Below are 11,916 nucleotides of genomic sequence, written 5' to 3'. Positions count from 1 at the left end.
AGAATGAAGACAAAGGATCACAGTTCTCATATGGCGTTAGGTGACATTATTGGGCAAAGTAGAGATCCATGAGATATTTTTAGAAGTCCATGATTTTAAATCTTAAGAAAAGGAAGAGGGGCTGGGGCTGGGGCTGAGGCTCAGTGGCAGAGCGCTTGCCTGGCATGCATGAGGCACTGGGTTTGATCCTCAGCACCACATAAAAATTAACAAATAAAATAAATGCATTCTGTCCATCTACAACTACATCGCTATATTGTATGGCAAACTAAGAAAAAGGAAGAGGAGGAGAGGAAGGAGGAAAAGGAGGAGACGAAAAGAGAGAAGAAAGTAAGAGGAGGAAAGTGGAAGGAAGAAAAGGGGAGGAGGAGGAGGAGGAGGAGGAGGAGGAGGAGGGGGAAGAGGCTCTGGAGACTCTAAGATGACCCCCCCACCCCCCCACCAGGGGCGAGGCACCCTCAGGGAGATGGCTAGGAGAGCACTGGCTGAAGTGGGTCAGAAGGGTAATATCAAGAGTGGTTTTGACTAAAACAGACAGGCTTTATTAGGATCCAAACAGAAAAGAACTGCTTCCCCACAGGAGAATTGACCTGACCAGGAGGCAGGGAGAGGAGGCAGCTGGAATTCTACACCCCCATGTGCTAAAATTAACACAGTTTGGCTTCACTCCAAGCATGTCACTGTCCTTAGAAACTTTCACTGGCTTCCTGGTGCCCCAGATAAAACCTAGACCCTGTAGTCCAGGACTGAAGGACCTCCTGAATCTACCCTAAGCTTGCCTTTTAAAAAGCTAAGACTAAGTTCACATAACATAAAATTCAACATTTGAAAGTGTACCATCTGTTGGATTTTAGTATATTTACTATGCTGTACAACCATCACTACTAATTCCAGAACATTTCAACCAAGCAAGAAGAAACCCTGCCCCAACTAGCAATCACTCCCAGTCTCCCTACCCCAGCCCCCAGCACCCACTGATCTACTTTGACTCTATGAATTTGTATATTCTAGGAATGTCACTAAAACACAACCATACGATATGTGGCTTCTTTAATTTTACATAAAGTTTTCAAGTTTAATCATGTTGTAGCATGTCTTGGTATGGCTTTCCTTTTTGTGGCTCAATAATATTCCATTGCACATTTTGTTTATCCATTCATCAGTTGATGGACATTCAGGGTATTTTCACTTTGGGATCATTTGCTGCTGTGAATGGTCACATATAGGTTTTTGTGTGGACCTATATTCTCAGTTTTCTTAAGGGTGTCCTAGGAGATACATTGTTACATTATATGGCAATTGTTTCCCTTTTGGAGAAGTTGCCCAACCATTTTCCACAGCAGCTGCGCCTGCTTCACATTCCCACCAGTGACAAATGAGGGTTTCAGTTTCCCTGAATTAACAACAACAACAAATCATGGGCATCCTAGAAGGTGTGGCATGGTATCTCAATGCATTTTGATTAACTACCTGCATCCCAATTTTATCACATTTGTGTATCCTGTTCCAGGAGCAGCTGTGCGTGGAGCACAGTGTGTTGCTGTCAGGTGGACCTGGGCAGGTTTCTTAACCTCCTTAAATCCCAACTTTTTCACCCATTCCTTTCAGGCACAGCAATACTGACCATCCTCCTCGGTTATCTAGGGTTAGATGGAACAGTGAAGGTGGTGTTCCCAGCTCAATGCCTGGCATGTGGTTCAGAAGGAAAAGTAACTCTTAAGAGATTGTTTTTAGATGTTCCTTTTCCACTGTCCACATTGGCCATCAGTAAAGTCACAACAGGACAACATGGGGGAAGAGTTTTGGAATGCCCGGCTGCAGACCCTGAGAACCAATTGTCCTTTGATCTAGCCGGGTCACCTGCCTGACCTGGGCAGTGCTGGCTGCACGTAAGAGCATTGCACCAGGAGAATGAGCCTGCTGATTCCTCCTCGCCCTTCAGAGTCACCAGCTAACCCAGAGGCCCCTCATTGACATGTGTTCTGTGCTCGACCTGCGCAGCATGACATTTACAGGGCTGGATTCTCATTTAAGTAAATGCTACCTACTTGTCTACATTTGTATGTCTGTGGGCAGAGCTGTCACCCCCGCGGGAGTGACGGGAGTGACGTGGTTCTTGCTTAGCTCACTTTCTCAGGCTTGCAGGCTAGGGACACAAAAGTCTTCACTGAGCTCAAAGATTCTCAGAATTAGTTTTATCAGCCTACAGTTAAACCAGACCAACCACTTCAGGATTCTTCTACCCAAGGCTACACCCCACTTTATTCACCTCTCGGTAGTTTTGTGTGATAAAATCATCCTAGTAAGCTCCAGCAGACGATGCATCTAACCAGAATTACAGTCTCAGCCACCCAAAGGCACAGTATTCATTTAGTATGATTTTCATTTACTTTAAAATATGTATCCTATCATGTTACTCCACTATGCCTTCTGACCTTCCAGATGCTACAAAGTCATAGAACCTTCCCCAACTAAATCCGAGTGACTCCAATGAAACATCAACACTTTGGCAGTATTAAGATTATTAGTTGGGCTTGTGATTCAGCGGTAGAGCCTTGCCTAGCACGTGAGAGGCCCTGGGTTTGATCCTCAGCACCACATAAAAATAAGTAAAGGTGTTGTATCCAACTACAATTGAAAAATAAATATTTTTTAAAAAGTATCAGTTGAGAACTAATGCATTCTGAACATCTCATTCTAAGCCGAGGAATAGCTTTTGTTTAATTGTGATTGGCTCTGGGTCTAATGGAGAAGATCTCAAGGGAGTGTAACTTTGAGCTAAACAGCGTGAGGACTTGACTACTCTAAACAAAATAATGATATCTAGAAAAACAGCCCCTCAAAGCAAGCAGCCTAAAAGACATGCCCCTGTCCTCCCGGGGCGCACCGTGGAGGCACCCGCTCTGTGGAATAGTCCTGCTCCCACTGCGCATCCTCCGGAAGATCTACCCTCCAGAGGCCCGTCCCTGCCGCCTGCCCCAAGCACTGCTGGACTCACACAGTGCTTGAGGTGCCAGTGGGTGCACTGAGGCCTGGGAAGGGGAAAATGAAAGGGACCTAGGAAACAGGAGAAAGAGCAGGAAATGGGGGGGGGCAGTGGGAGGGGAGCACCGGTTAAGGAAAGGTGGAGTGCCAGCAGCCGTTGAACCTGGGGCTTCTCCCCCTTGTTTGGCACATTCCTGTGTGGAGTCCATTTATATGTCCTTGTCTCGAATACTTCAGAGCACCCACCACTCTGCAGTGCCCAGAACAGAGCACTGGGAGAAGCCGGCACGCTGTGTCCAAACAGTTAAAAGTTACACATCCAACCAGCGCCGTGGCGCACGCCTGTAATTCCAGCAGCTTGGGAGGCTGAGGCAGGAGGACCATAAGTTCAAAGCCAGCCTCAGCAACTTAGCGGAGCCCTAAGCAATTCAGTGAGATCCCCTCTCTAAATAAAATACAAAAAAGTGACTGGGGATGTGGCTCAGTGGTTAAGTGCCCATGTTCAACCCCCAGTACCAAAAAAAAAAAAAAAAAGAGTTACACATCAAGTGAAATATGTTGCTAAAGAAAATGCATGCTCTCCAGCACAGGGCCCACGAATCACATGCACACACACGCACAGACACGCACACACACACGCACACACATGCACAAACTCACAATGAATGTGTGACTGGGGACATCCAACTTTAAACATGGACGCCATCTGCTCTGGGGACCCCTGTGGTCAGGCCACTAGCAAATATTTCAGCATGTCCATGTGTCTGGGAAACAGCATGTGATGGCAGCTCCCCTTGGCGAGGGCTGTGGGCTGTGCAGCTGCCAACACCAAGCCAGGGAAGGTGTGCGCCAGAGCACCAGGGAGGGACGGGGACACGAGTCGCCCGAACCCTGGCAGACACCAAGGCTGTGACCGATTCCTGCAATCTCTTCTTATGAGATGTTATGGAAGTCATAGTTCCCAGAAATCTCAAGTGGACATTTTCTTGATCCTACTTATGTATTTGGCTCTAGAAGACCTTTGAGCCATGGAATTCCTAACAGTTGCAAATGGACTTAGAGGAACACTGTGATATCAAACCATTCTTACTACTCTTGAGTAAGCATAGATGCAATACAGTCTAAGAAACCCAATACTAATTACACATGAGCATCACCTGGAATGACTCTAAGCCCCAGAATTTAAAAATAATTCTAATTTTTAAATAACAATACAATTTAAGTAAATTTAAAAACAAAAATCTCAGATTATTTAAATATTTGCTTTTTATCCAGTTTATATTTTTAATCTTACTAGGTAGGTATGGGGGTGTGAAGGATAGTAGAGTGAATCAGACATTACCCTATGCACATATATGACTACACAACTGGGGTGATTCTGTACCAGAAGAAAGAGAAAATATATTCCATTAATGAATGATATATCAAAGTGAATTCTACGGTCATATATATCTAATTAAAACAAATAAGAAATACAAAAAACAGAAAAATTAATAGGGAATTTTGAAATCTTTAGAAGAATAGCTTTTAAAAAATAAAAAACAGCTGGGTGCAGTGGTGTAGGCCTATAATCCCAGCGGCTTGGGAGGCTGAGGCAGGAGGATTGCGAGTTCAAAGCCAGCGTCAGCAACATCGAGGCAAGGTGCTAAGCAACTCAGTGAGACCCTGTCTCTAAATAAAATACAAAATAGGGCTGGGGATGTGGCTCAGTGGTTCAGTGCTCTGAGTTCAATCCCCAGCACCCCACCAAAAAATGAAAAACAATTTTAATTCAGAAATTGTACATAAACTCATAATTTACTTTAAACAAATACATTCTGTGCACACTGAGTATATTTTATTTTTTTAGTCCTTTAAGGCATTACTATTACCAAAACACAAATTAAAAGAAATTCTTTCTTTCAATGCACAAAGTAAAAGCAAAAACAATGTATTTTATGGAGTAAATAACCCAAGAATTGATGAATCACCTAAACAATGTCAGCCCATTAGACACTGATATATCTGCAACTGTAATTAAACTAAATTCAATCTTCTTTGTGACGTTGCCAACTTTTCCACATAAAAACAACTGTTTTTGATTTTGTTCTTTGCAGACTATCCATCAAATTAGGAGAACAGAGCAACTTCCCCTTTGGCTTATTTACCACTTTTAAATATTTAGATGGTTTGTGGGCTCCCTTTCTGTTCTTGCTCTAGGCCCCAAAAGTGTGGAGATCGTGTGGAGTGGCACTTGGTATGGATTCAGTACACTGGTTATTTTGGGGGGTGCTGGGTACCAAACCCAGGCCTTGTGCATGCTGGCACATGCTCTACCAGTGAGCGATGTCGCAGTCCAGAGAAGTTTATTGAATGAGTGAGTGAATGCTTCATTTGCCAATTCCAGCCTTAAAATGTGCCTCCCTCTTTCCTTTCCTTTTTATTTATTTCCTTGGGAAATCATTCTTGAATGTATACTTCAACCCAAGTTCTTTTTTTTTAGTATTTATTTTTTAGTTATAGGTGGACACAATGTCTTTATTTTACTTTATGTGGTGGTAAGGATAGAACCCAGTGCCTCACACATGTGAGGTGAGCACTCGACCTCTGAGCCACAACCTTAGCCTTCAAACCACGTTCTTTAATTACACTTTAAAATACTCTTTGGAAATTAGGGCACATAGAAGCCAGGTATCCACCTTGCCCAGGGTCACATGGTGAGGAAGGAGCAGAAAAGGGGTTCAGACGTGGCCATCTGGCCCCAGAGCCCACCCCCTCACAAGGGCTCTCCCCAGCCTATGGTGCTGGCGATGGAACCCAGGACCTTGTGCCTGGCGAGCAAGCGGTCTACCACTGCACTACACCTCAGCCTCCAATGACTGTAACCTATCTGTGCCCTGGACCCTTTCAGCTTGTGGCCCCTATGCTCTGGAATCCTCTCAGAAGCAAACAGGTAATAGAGGAAGCCAATTACCTGGAAATATACCTATCAAATATTTAAAACCCCAATCTGTGATGTGGTACTGTATGAGCTTCTGCACTAATACATGCCCACCATAGTTTCCAACTAATTATAAACATAAATAATATTTGAGATAATTTGGATTTCTCTTGGTGCAAAACCATGGGTACTGTTTCTTCAGTTATGCTTTGTGAATTTTTGCATTCAAAACTGAAGGAAATACTAGATTCCTGTTAGAGGTTAGTGAAAATAAAGATGGATTTTTTTCACCCAGGTTCAGAGATCCACTAAACTTTATCTACTCCCATTTGGATCTATGGGCATCTGTGGGCACCAGGTCACAGTCCCTGTGTGAAATCTCTTCACTGCTTTTCATGCACTTTAACAGCTTTAGTTCTGAAAACTTGCTCTTACTCCAAAGTGGTGACCTGTCTTCACTTTATTTCTTCAGGTCCTTACACTGTACCTTAAGGAAAGGCCGTCTACATCCTTCGTTCCCCTTGCCAACCTCACCATGATGGCAGTTTCAGGTCATTGTTTCCTCCTTTCCTCTGCTCTGGTCCCCTCATCACTGAGTTTAAACAAAGGCAACTGCTGTGTTGATGAATAAGTGTTTTCTAATAATAGCTAATAGTCGAGGGTTGCTTGCTGCGTTGTAGCTGTTATGCTGAATACTTGAACTCCTTAAACTGCCCTTTCATGCACTCTGCCAGGTAAGAACAGTTGCTACGATGCTAATGTTGGAGAGACAGAAGCTGAGGGAGGTCAAGTAACTGAGCCAAGGATTAATGTCCTCACAACAACCCTCTCTGGAGCACAGAGGTTCTGTTGCACCTGTTTTATGGATGGGAACCTGGGGCAGGAGGGATCAGTCATTTGTTCAAGAACACTTAGACTTCAGAGCAGAGCTGTCTATCACGCCCAGCCAGGCTGGCCCCCAGGAGAACGCAGCCTCCTACTGCACCCTGCTGCCTCAGCTAAGGAAGGGGAACTAGGATGGATCCCAGGACTTCTCATTCCAAAGTGACCTTAACATTGGGCTAACAGTGATGACTGACTCAGGAGCTACTGGCAGTGGCTCATTCCTGTGAATGAACCAAAAAAAAAAAAAAAATACATGTTGACTCAGCAACCCAGAGTAAGATTGTCAATTCAGTGGTTTGAGAGCCAAATCGGAAACCACAGTAGATCTCATCTACGTGAATGACTACCAAGAAACCTACGGTCAATTTAACCTTTGAGAAATGTGATGAAGGGCAGAGCCCATGGTCTCATAGAAGTCACATCTTAGAGGGAGCTAGACTGACATAAAAACAGTCTTTTTGGTTGGGGGTATAACTCAGTAGTAGAGTGTATATTTACCATAGGCAAGGCCCTGGGTTCAATCCCTAGCCACCCACCAATAAGTAGATAGATAGATAGATAGATAGATAGGGCATGTAGCCAAAAACTATTAGGTAAACAAGTGTTTTCTATTTTTTACTTTGAATTCTGATGAAGACAATTGCCAAATACCACCAAGGGGAAAAATATTCTTTGGGCTACAAGTGACAACTTGCAAAGCAACATCATCCCCTCAAAGTGAAACTATCCTGAAGTATATTGACTTTGAGGCCATCTATCCCTAGCATTCACCTTAACCCTTGGGAAGGAAAGTACCATTAAAATTAATTAATATCCAAATTTATCTGATTATTTTAAAAATTTAACTTTTGTCAACATTCAAGTATTCTTCCTCCAAATAAGAAGCAAGATATTAGGGGACATATTTTGTTTCCTCCTGAACTATTTCATTACTAAATACTTCCATGCACAAATCATTCTAGTTATTCCTTCAAATCTATGTCTTCCTGAGTTTCCATTACAATAGATGATCACTGCAAAAACCATTTGTTTTCATTAAGCTCTTTTGTTTTTTAGTTAAAATGTTGTCACACTTGGGCTGGGGATGTGGCTCAAGCGGTAGTGCGCTCGCCTGGCATGTGCAGGGCGCTGGATTTGATCCTCATCAGCACCACATAAAAATAAAATAAAATGGGGCTGGGGATGTGGCTTAAGCCGTAGCGCGCTCGCCTGGCATGCATGCAGCCCGGGGTTCGATCCTCAGCACCACATACAAACAAAGATGTTGTGTCCGCCGAGAACTGAAAAATAAATATTAAAAAAAAATTCTCTCTCTTTCTCCCACTCTTTCTTTAAAAAAAATAAATAAATAAAATAAAATAAAATAAAGATGTTGTGTCTACCGAAAACTAAAAAAAAAAAATGTTGTCACACTAAATCAGAGTTCAAATGTACTTGCATGTAAGTTGTAAATAATACTTTACAGGGGCTGGGGTTGTGGCTCAGCGGTAGAGTGCTCGCCTTGCATGTGAGAGGCCCTGGGTTTGATTCCCAGAACCACATAAATAAATAAAATAGAGATAATTGTGTTCGATTACAACTAAAAAATAAATATTAAAAAAAAATACTTTACACACACATACACACACACACCGAGAGAGAGAGAGAGAGAGAGAGAGAGAGTGTCAGTCAACAGGGTGTTAAATTCAACCTTAAGCAATTTCCAAGTTTCATATTACTAAGTTATCCCTGGAGCTGATGTGTAGCTCAGTGGCAGAGCACGTGCTTCGCACACCTGTAGCCATGCTGGTTCAATCCCCAACACCAACATAAATAAATAAAAATTTAAAAAATAATAAATTACTACTCTTTACCCCTTGTTGCTACAATGAATTCAGTAAGTATTTATGGAATGTCTGATGCACATCTGCCACTATCTGACCCGTTTACTTCCCCGACTCTGCATCCTGCCACTCCTGACTTCCTTGCTGTTCTTCATGCCAAAAACACTCCTGCTGCAGGGGCGGTGCTTTGCTCTTCTGTCTTCTAACAGGCTCTCCCCCCACTTTCTGTATGACTTGTTCCCTCAACTTATTCAGGTTTCCTCCATGGAAAAAAAAAAGTGGTTTTTGGCCACACTCTAAAAAAGCATGCACATGTGTATACACACCTGTTATTTCTCTTTCCCTCTTTTACTCTCCTTCATAGTACATATTATTGCCTGGCACATAGAGTCATGAGCTGCATGATCACATTTCGATCAATGACAGAGCACATACACCATCGTGGTCCCCCAAATAAAATCATATTGCTTAATGACTTCATGGTCATCATAATGTTTAAGTATATGTAATATAGATAGTTACACAACAAAATTGCTTCACAATGCATTTCTTAGAACATACCTCATCATTAGGCAACACATGACTTTTATCTATTTGAGTATGAGTTTATTGTCCATCTTCCCCCAGAGAAAAAGTGCCATGAGAAGGGATATCCTTTGTTCACTGTTGTAAACCTGGCCAAAACCACAAAAGAGGCCAATAAAAACTTCTTCTTGAATGAGTTTTACTGTCTGGAAGGCATATAGAGATGAGGCACTATCCCAATAGCTTTCACAGTTGTTGGAAAAAGGAAGATGTTACATAAATAAGGCCACACAGCCTCACAGACACAATTACTATAGGACAAAGTGCTTTGAGGACACAGAGGAAATTTCCTGGAGGGACTGGCACTATAATGAGGTTTTGCAGGATGGAGAATACACTGAAGAGCTGACACAGAAGCAGAAGTCATTCGGGGTAGACAGAACTACTTCTGTGGAAATATGAAGGAGGCAAAGTGCCGGGTATATTACAGGAACAGAGAAAATGAGTGAGGAGGAAGAGTAAGAAGAATTTGGAAGATAAGAAAAGTGTTTGAACCACACTGTGGCAGAATGACGATGTGGCTGGCATTGCCACTGCTGATTTTAATGCCCTGAATATGAGTCACTGCCGAAGACAGCAGCTCCGCAGTCCTATAATCATGCAAAAGGTCACCAAAACACTGTTCTCACCCTCAGTGTAGCCACTGCTCCGAAGTAGGTGGGCTTTGAGATACGGAAGGGACCTGGGGGATACAGTCAGGGGACAGGGGCAGGAATAGCCAGAGGTTTTGACAGATTCATATGGGAACGTCTGGGGGGGATACTGATTACCTATTGAGAGAAATGTTGGTGTGCCTCCAGATCATTCTGTTTCCAAAACACTGGAATCTGAAATTACCGTGGAGGCAGACTGAGAGTGAGGAGGGACAGTGGAAACAATGAGCAGGCACCAGCGTTTCCATCCGGGGCTGGTGTTTGACACGGATCTCATTAGGTCCTCACCACCTGTGGCAGGCACCGCCGTCCACGCTAACGGAACCCTCCGTAGACCTTTCTCTCGTTCTAGAACCTGCGGGCCTGGCAACCCCCTGAGTGAACAGAGGGGCAGCTGTCGCCCCAGGCGGAGCCCAGCTCTCACGCGGCTCTGCAGACTTCCAGGGCCACCGGCGAGGTGCTAGAGCGTCAGGCTACACCGCCGCGCGAACCCGGGCGCCCTGGGGCCGCGGTCCGCACCTGCAGGTCTCTCTGCCCCCGGAAGTTCACAGGACAGCTGGGGGCACCGCGAGCCCCAGGCGACGAGAACCCACGCGCGGGAACCCTAAGGAAGGGACCTTCCGGAGGCCTTCATCCAGCGGCGCAAGGCAGGCCCCGCCCAATCGGCACGCCCCCTCTCGCCCCGCCCCCTGCGGCCTGCCTCGGCCAATCCCGAGCGCCGCCGGGGCCGTGGCCCACGGAAGAGGGCCTTACGTCACTGCGGGCCCTCTCGCCTCTTCCGGCGCCCGGCACGTCGTGGGAGTCGCTCGTGGCCCACGCTCCGGGGGCTTTTCACACCGGGTGGGCTGAGGCGGAGCTGTTCTCGGGACCCCACACAGACCCTGGTGTCAGAATTTCCGCGTCGCCCCAGCGCGGCCTCAAATGTCAGGCTCGCCCACTCTTCTCCGGCGTCGCCGCCCTAACCTTTCGGGGGCTCTCCGGGGAAATTCGCCGGACCTCCCTGGCGCGCCCCTCACCTGGCCTGGCTGCATTTGAACATACTCGTCTCTGACGCCCAGAGGTCTGCTTGCAGCCCCGGTGGCCTGTGTCCTGGTGGCCCAATGACTTAGACGTGAGAAATGGGATTAGAATAGGAAGAAGTTGGTTGAAATCACCTTAATCCATGGTGGTAAAGAGAAGTGCCAATCATGTACGGCGCAATCAGGGCGAAGCTCTGCAGTGGTTACCGGGCACCTGCTGTACGCGGCTGCGAGGGTGCAGCGGTGGCCCAGACGGGAGGTCCGCTCCTGGAGTTCCCAGAACTTCTGGAAGACCGACCGGAACAGTAGACCAGACAAAACGCAGGAGTGATAAGTGCTATCGAAGAAGTAATAGGCTACCCATAGGGGATGAGTTAGTATTATTTAGTTGAGATGGGGGGTGGATAGTAAATAACTGGAGCAGTCTTTCTGCTGTGGTGATCAGGTGTGTGTGGGGGTAGTGTTCAGGAACCAGGATGAGAAGGACCATGGGTGACTTGCTGACAGAGCCGCTTCTCCGTTATTGGATTGAGAACTCTCTGGGGCAGGACACCATATCTTCTTAAATGTTGCAACTGCTGTAAGAAATTAAGTTCCTTGAAAATAGGGAGACTTTTTAAAAGTTCGTACTTTCCACAATGCAAATGTCAAATGTTGAGTTAAAAAGGTAGTAGATGGGATGCGGCTGTTCTACCTGGAAATAGGGGACTGAACAAGGAGGTGTCTTCATTGCCCGTACTAGTAATACTTTTTTGGTAAATGGTTGAATATTTTTGGCTATAAATGTGTGATGAGCAATATGTATGAAATATGGAGAGCCATGGGTGTTACATTATTAATTCTGACAGCATATGGTGGGTAGAGTGTGAAAATTGACATCAGAATATCTGAATTTGACCAAAACTACAGGACCTTTCTAGACCTCAGACTTCACATATGTCAAATGAAAATTGTGATGTGCCTTCCAAAAATTCAATATATAGTCTAAAGCTAGTAAATGAGAAAGAAAATATTAGCATACTATTTTTAAATTCTGAGATAATTAC

This window comes from Marmota monax, unplaced genomic scaffold, assembly GCF_021218885.2.
Source record: "Marmota monax isolate L192 unplaced genomic scaffold, Marmota_monax_Labrador192_F-V1.1 WCK01_AAM20220418_F8-fsc00080, whole genome shotgun sequence".
Taxonomy (NCBI): Eukaryota; Metazoa; Chordata; class Mammalia; order Rodentia; family Sciuridae; genus Marmota; species Marmota monax.
Note: the sequence above shows the minus strand (reverse complement) of the source record.